The following is an 8,202-nucleotide window of genomic DNA, read 5'->3' on the forward strand; positions in this document are numbered from 1 at the left end:
TATTTATATATAACTCAAGCATTACTACTACCTGAATATGACCCTATTTACAACATAATCCTTAAGAGGAGTGAATCTAATGAGGTGGGAGAAACAACCTGAACAAATTAGTATGCAATGACAAGCTATACAAACAGACCCAGTCTGGTATAAAAGCTTGGACTGGGAAGATCCAGGATCAAATACACCCACAGATGTTTACTAGAAAGCTTTTGATCAGCAATTACTCTTCAGTCTCTCTCAGGCCAACCTATTTCAGGGTGATTTTCAATCTGTAAAAATTGAAGGAAGGAGCACAACTTGGTAGGGGAAACCTTTACCTTTTTTTAATGTTATGCATAGTACCTTGAACTCCTGAAAGAAATGTGTGGTAGAAATCTAATTAGCAAAACTTAATAATTTAAAAACAGGCTTGGATAATATTTACAAAGTATATAACACCAGGTAAGCTATTTTCATTACTGTTGATTCTGAACAAACAGGCAATACAGCACAATGTATCATTCATGTGGTTAACAATCTCTTCAAAACATGCTGCAAGGTTTAAGTGCAGCAAAGACCTTAAGAAAATATAAATTCCTTCATGTGTTCGAAGTTTCCAGAAGTCTTCAACTAAAATCTCACCATTTTTTTAAAAAAGTAGCATGGAGGCATATTTCTAGGTTTATGGTTGGGAGGGAGAATGGCTTATGGGTGTTACAACTTAATGAATTCAGAAGAGCACAAATTTCTGGCCAGAATATTAGACCAAGTCTCCTCTCCCAAAGTAAGTGGTGAGGTTTTTCACTTTGATATAATTCAGTGGCCAAACAGCTTGGTGGGTGGGGAATACATCAGCCTAAAGAAGGCAGCAGTCATAACTTATTTAGCTTAATATTTATTCAAATTTACATATAGTATATTGCTCTAGAAAGCAAAAGGACAAATGAAATGTAACATTTTTAATGTTAAGCAGTTATTTAGAAACTGAAGAAAGATACAGTGTAAAATTGAGTGAAGTATTGTTTCAACAGTAGAAGACAGAATAATAAATAGGTCTGTGTAGTGTTTTGGACTTGAAGGTAAATTAATGTTCCAGAGCAGATGGAGATATTTGTATATTTGAGGTGGACGGTTTTGCTTCAGAAAGTTGCAGGCAAGTATAAACTATAACAGTTTTCCTACATTTTGGGATGTGAAAAGAGCCTTAAACTGTTGGATTTGAATTATCTATTTTGGATTTCTTTCTTGTATTGATAAATATATTATAACTATTCTGAGCTACAAGGCAAGAGAGCTACGTTGGGGCATGCAGAAGATCTGGTTGTTATCCATTACGATGATGGGAATTAATAATCCTGATGAAAGCCACAATTACAACTATATGGAATATAATCATAATGTCACTCGGGTGGTTGTTTTTACTTTTATATATATATGAGGATATTCATTACTGATGGGGGCAGATGATGACTGAAGACTTTGAACAAACTGTTGCACCAGGATGCTACGTTACCCAATTATGGATGAGGGACTCAACAATCCAGTGGAAAGACATCAAAGAAGATATTATATGGATTATAAATTTAAAGTTATTGTCTTTTTTTTTTTAAATAACGGAATATATACATATATATATATATATATTTTAGCAGAGTGGGCAGTGGATTAAAGATATTAAGAATTGTTGTGCATGGTAATTTTGTAGGAAAGTGGGTGGAAATATGTTAGTCTACTGATGGATTAGCTTAAGAAAAGGGATGTTTAAGTGATATATTTAGGGTAGTGGAGGAAATGGATAGAGTTGAATAAATGTTAAATTAGGATTTATGGGGAAGGCTGCTTTGAAATGTTATATTAATATACACAAAGAATAAATGTTAAAGTAGGATCTATTATACAGTCTTAAAGTGGAAGGTTGCTTTGAAATGTTGTAATAATATATAGATACAAGTTTTGGGGAGGACAAAAAGGGCAGATTATTGCTAAATTGGGAGTTATAATAATATTATGCTAAACTAGAAGTTATCATACAATATTATAGCAGACTGCTTTTTTTTTTTGAAATGTATGGTAAAAGGGGAAAGTAACAATATTAATAATATTTTTAGTAAGTAAGGGTCAGTATATAGAGGAGGGAGTAAGGCGATGGTAAAATATTATGTAATCTGTTATGAATTAGGTTTTTGGTGTGAAGAAGTCACGGGGGGGTGGGTGGCGAGGGGGGGTTAGGGAGGAGGGGGGGAAGGAAAAAAGGGAAAAATTTGTATTTGAAAACTTTTTCAATAAAAAAATAAAAATAAAAAATAAAACCTGTGTTACTATAACAAAAATACTGTCTCAGTGTTTTCACAAAAAAGTGGATGCCTTTTTTCAAATTGAAGTGGCAAAGGTATGCCAAGGAAATCTTATTTATTTATTTATTTATTTATTTATTTATTTATTTATTTATTTATTTATTTATTTCCATTTCTATACCGCCCTTCTCCAAATAGGACTCAGGGCAGTGAACAGCCAAAGTAAAAAACAGAGCATACAAAATTTAAAAACAGTATTAAAATAATTAAATATTTTGGCCGTAAATTAAAACAACCCAATTTAAAATCAATTTAAAATTTAACTCAAGCCAGCCCAGCTAGTTGAAATAAATAGGTTTTCAGGGCCTGATGAAAAATCCGGAGGTCTGTTATTGTACGTAACTCTGGGGGAAGATTGTTCCAGAGGGTGGGCGCCGTCACAGAGAAGGCTCTCCCCCTGGGGGTCGCCAGCCGACATTGTCTGGCAGACGGCACCCTGAGGAGGCCCACTCTGTGCGAGCGTACTGGCCGGTGGGAGGCTATTGGTGGCAGAAGGCGGTCTCGTAAGTACCCCGGCCCTAAGCCATGGAGCGCTTTAAAGGTGGTCACCAACACCTTGAAGCGCACCCGGAAGACCACCGGGAGCCAGTGCAGCTCGCGCAGGAGAGGTGTCACATGGGAGCGCCTCGTCGCCCCCATAATCCCCCGCGCGGCCGCGTTCTGGACCAACTGGAGCCTCCGGGTGCACCCCAGGGGGAGCCCCATGTAGAGAGCGTTGCAGTAATCCAGGCAGGAAGTGACTAGTGCCTGAGTGACTGTACGTAGAGAGTCCCGATCTAGAAAGGGGCGCAACTGGCGTATCAGGTGAACCTGATAAAAAGCCCCCCTGGCCACGGCCGTCAAATGATCTTCTAAAGACAGCCGTGCGTCCAGGAGGACGCCCAAGTTATGAGCCCTCTCCGTGGGGGCGAGTGATTCGCCCCAATAGCCAGCGATGGCGTCAGCTGGCTATATCGGGACGCTGGAAGCCACAGCCACTCGGTCTTGGAGGGGTTGAGTCGGAGCCTGTTTCTCCCCACCCATCCATCCATCCATCCAAATCTTGATTTAACATGCTCCAGCACATTTGAAGGTACAGACTTGCATTGTTTTAATTTTGAAGAAAAAAATAATAAGGAATAGACATCCAGAACAAGGAGGCTATGTAGCAAGTACTCAGAATGGAATTAAAGTATATGAATGGGATATGGCTTCTTGTGAGGAGTCATTTGGATTTGTTCAAAATATTCTTTTATTTTCACATCACTTTTGTGAAGTTAAGGGAATGAAAGTTAAGTCAGAAGCAGCTAGTTTTTGAGTGGTGCCCTGCGCATCTAGAGTAAAATTAAATTAAAATTAAACTTCACTCTCTCACTTCTAATATTCTGGAAACTCTTCCAAAAAGTGTTCCATGAATAGTTATAATTATCTTTACTTTACCTTGAATTTATTTATTAAATTTATGTTATTATACTTTATTATTTGAAGCAGCTTGTTATAGTGAGGAAGATACCAGGCTAGTAACTGAAATACCATGAATTTAGGCCCAAAGCCAATTTGCTGATTTTGAGCCAGTCATTCTCTATCAGTGCTAGGAAGCAAACAATGGCAAACCATTTCAGAAATCTTGACAAGGGATTTGTCCAGGTAGTTGCCAGGAGCCAACTCTGACTCAAAGTATTACAATCTGTTTAATATTCATGTAATTTTAATTAATAATTGTTTTTAATTTATTTATTGTTACTGTGTATGTTTTACTGTTATAGATGCTTTTTTTTTACTGTTTTGAAAAACCACGAGTCTGTATTGATTTGGCGGTGTACACGCCGAATAAATAAATAAATAAATAAATAAATAAATAAATAAATAAATAAATAAATAATCTATTTTTGTCGACGAGCATATGATAGAATATCAAGAGTGAAGCTATGATTTCTACAAACAGAACTGTTGCCATGCAACAGTCATAGTGCTACAATTAATGCGCTTCACAATTTGCTGTACTCTGAAACTGTCTACATAGTAGGATGTTGAAACTTGGGTGGAAAAACAGAGCTGCCACTGATTGATTTTATGTTTTCAATTAGAAGGGGAGTACAAATATCTACATCTACACTTCATTTTTTTTTCTGATTTGATCTGAAAGATGCACACAGATGATAATAAAGAGCACTGCAAAAAATCTATACTCTGATAAAATGTTTTAGGACGGAAACCAAAGATATAGCTGAAGTTAGAAACAATAGCAAGTTTCACTTGGGATGTTTTGGAGGATTTATTTATTGGAATAGAATCTTTAAGGTTAAATACAGTCAATTTGGCTCATGGTTACAGAATCACCAAAAACCTTTTCACTTGGTATGTACTTATTTTTTGTCTTGCTTAATAAAACCTAGCAATATGATTCTATACCAGTTACAGGTAGGGAAAGGAGATAAGTAAATGTTCCTTACCAGAATAGCAGAACTGCTGTATATCCACACACACAAAAGCCCACTTTATCACCCACTCCAACCAAAGTTTTTCACTATTCAATATATTTAACCTTTCCATCTTTGTTTATTTCACTGGAAAATCAGTTTCAGATTACTAGTTTACAGGTATGTAAGAAGCAGCGGAAGAACAAAAGTTCAAGGCTAAGTGTTTCTGTTCCTTTCAAATCATTTTAAGCATCACAATTATAGATCTATAAAAAATGAGATAGAGCTATAAGTTTGTATCTCCCATCCCTAGATTTTTATATACCTTCTCAGATTTATTTATTTCCCTTCTGCCTTATGCTTTTCAGAAGTCTGACTGATTAGCAGAAGCAGCCCCAGCACCCTGCTGGAATTACAGCTTCCTCCTATTCAAACTAATGGGGCAACAAAAATCAAGTTTTAGGTCATTATTTGAGGAGGTTATAGTTCAAGATTATTAAAAATAAAGGGAAGAAATATAAAGTTGCTTTATTTGATCAAAATTAAAATGGGTATGTGGTTATTTCTGGGAACCCTTAATGGACTTTTGCTGGTTAGGACTGTACCATGCGTTTTGAAGGATTTGTTTATAGGTAAGAGATGAGATATGGGAAGAAATCACTTGCTGTATTTTAAGAGAAGATGATTAGTTACAATTGTATATACTTATTGTGATGAAGGGAAAGTTATTTCTTTATATATCTTTTTCTTTATTATATTCTTTTTTTCACATTCTATTTTTAATTTTTAGTCTTTTATTTTTCTTAATTTATATTAGCTTTTGTCTTTCAAATTGTAATGTTTAATAAAACTATTAAAAAAAGAACTGCATATATTAATTCTGTGATTTTTATTTTACTTTTTAAGAAGGCTGATCAATGTATCAAAAGTATATTTCTTGGCTGTAGCTTGACATATGGCTCATATTCCTAAAATGGATTGCTTGTCAAACAGTGGAATTGAAAAGGACTTCTAAGTAAAGCAATAGCACTTAGACTTCTATACCACTTCATAGTGCTTTACAGCCCTCTCTAAGCAGTTTACAGAGTCAGATATTGCCCCCAACATTCTGGGTCCTCATTTTACTGATCTCGGAAGGATGGAAGGCTGTGGCAGTCAGCAGAAGTAGCTTGCAGTACTGCATTCTAACCGCTGCGCCACTACGGCTCATTATGTATGCTATGGAAACAAGGGAACACATAAGAAAAAGGGATAGTCATCTATCCAGTGCCAAATGTAAACAGGGATGGTTCTCCAGGATTGGAAGGGAAGAGAATCAAACATTTTGTTTACTGTAAAGATTCAGAATTTCCTTAAGAAGTTGCTGACTTTATTTTCATGGACACAGCTAATCATTATTTTATCATGCCTGTAAGTTAGAGGTTTTAAGATTTTTTAATTTTTTAAAAAAATAGTCTTCGTATATTCTGCCTGCATCTAACCCAAAGTAGATGGGTAATTCTCTCTCACCTAAATTCACATGCACCTGAGTAAACATTCATTCTAGAGTGTTCTGTTCTCCCTCTTTTCCCATACAACATTTGAATCACCAGCTGTGACACATCTAACAGCCTTCTTGTGGCTAATTGAAAAACATTATCATTCAGTCCATCCCTTTAAAACTAGAGGAGTTTTATCATGCTGAAACATTAACCCACGTACTGCTTCCTTTTCAAGGGCTTTGAACAATGGTCCAGCTAATTTTCATGCTCATCAAGGACACTGGGAGCTTTCCTATTTTCTCCCCTTAGGATAGTAAAACACCACTCACTGCCTTACAAGTCGGCTCCATGGATAAAACCATAACAGCATATAGCATCTACATAAACAAATCATAAGTAAGTCTACAAGTGGATAAATTCATAAAAAGCTTTAAGTAACAAAAAAAAACCCTGCTTGTAAAATCTTCAACATTATTGCAGGATAACAATTTAAGCCTAGAGAGACTAAGCATCGTGTGCTGCAAAAGTACATATATTAAGGCAATTCTGGTTAACGTTTTGATTGATTACATGCCATAAAAGTTGGTGTAGACTCTTAGCAGCTATAGATAGATTTTCTCCAGGATGATCTGCCTCCTCCAAGTCTTTCAATGAGGCAACCTTCATTGCTGTAATTGAGCCCATCCACCTTGCTGATGGTTGTCCTCTTTTTCTCATTCCTTCTACCTTTCCAGAAATTAAATCCAGAAATAATAGCAAAAGGCAGTTTTACTTGGAATAGCTTCCATCCTGCAATGATACCTTTAACACCATCAAACAACATATACCTATCCCAGGTCAATAGGTGGATAAAAATACCAAATCCAGTCTGAACATCTGGGTGACTATGCAATGAACCTGTTGTGACCCCAACTCCCAAGCCTGTCCTAACAGAGGAAGAGGACTCAGAAGGTGATGGGGAGGAACTGACAAGGCCTCTCTCTCCAGGACCCTCCTTTCTGGCAATGCCTCAGTTTCCATCTGAAGGCCAGGAGGAACAGCTGGGATGTGCCAGGAGGAAGGCATATCGGAGCACCAATTGATAGGGAGTGAGGATGATGAATCCTGGCTTGATCCCAGGCAGCGTCGGAGGGAGAAGCGTGCACAGCAACGGAAGAGGCGTGGGAGGGCCAGAGATTGAGCTGAGTCACAGAGCCATGCCCCACCAGGAATAAAAGTGGGTGGGATTGCTCTTCAGGCTTTGTGACAGACAAAGTTAAACCCTGAAAGTTACATCGTGATCTCTGAAATTCGGCTTGGATATATTTTGGACTGAACATTGACTAAACTCTTGTCTCATGGATAATTTGTTGCTCCTGGAATGGACTGAAGATAAGTCCTCTTCTGCTTTATGGGAGTGAAACTGGTCTTGGCAGGCATTCAGCAATTTGGTGCCAAAGCCTTGGTCTGCCAAGAATTCTAATCTGTTTACCTAATAAAATATTGGCAGGCGTGCTTGGTATACGTTTGCCTGTGTGAGGAAGGGGGACAGAACAGAACCCATAATTAACAACATATGTTCAGAACATGATTAATTTGATCCTGATCAATTGTGCTTCAGGTGAGAACTCTGGATCGGTTTGTTCTATGATCCAGGTGTTTGTTTTCTTGGCAATCTATGGTATTTTAAGGAGTCTTCGTTCAACAGTTAATTCAAAGGATCAATCTTCTTTCTATCTTGTTTCTCGAAGTCCAACTTTCACTTCCAGAGTAACAGTAAAAACTACTGCCTGCACAATTCTTTTGGTTCTTTTTTAATTTTAATAAAGTTGACAATTGAATCTCTTTAAACACTATGAGACACATAATACATTATTTTTTTTTTTGATATAGTGACATTTGTGGGTTTCTTTCTAAATATTTCGTTGCCAGGTTAGGTAACATCTTCAGTGGAGTTTAAGGGATGTCAGTATCAATGTTATTTTGTTTATAAAGGCTTCAGGTGTT

General features: G+C 37.0%; 1 protein-coding gene across 14 annotated transcripts in view; it reads right to left on the reverse strand.

Moving 5' to 3' along the window:
• The window catches only part of LCOR (ligand dependent nuclear receptor corepressor), a 71,628-nt gene that overhangs the window by 5,236 nt on the left and 58,190 nt on the right, over positions 1-8,202 (reverse strand). The gene's annotated exons all lie outside the window — the stretch shown is intronic.

The sequence above is a fragment of the Pantherophis guttatus genome, chromosome 6 (genome assembly GCF_059756535.1).
Source record: "Pantherophis guttatus breed Tessera chromosome 6, ASM5975653v1, whole genome shotgun sequence".
NCBI lineage: Eukaryota > Metazoa > Chordata > Lepidosauria > Squamata > Colubridae > Pantherophis > Pantherophis guttatus.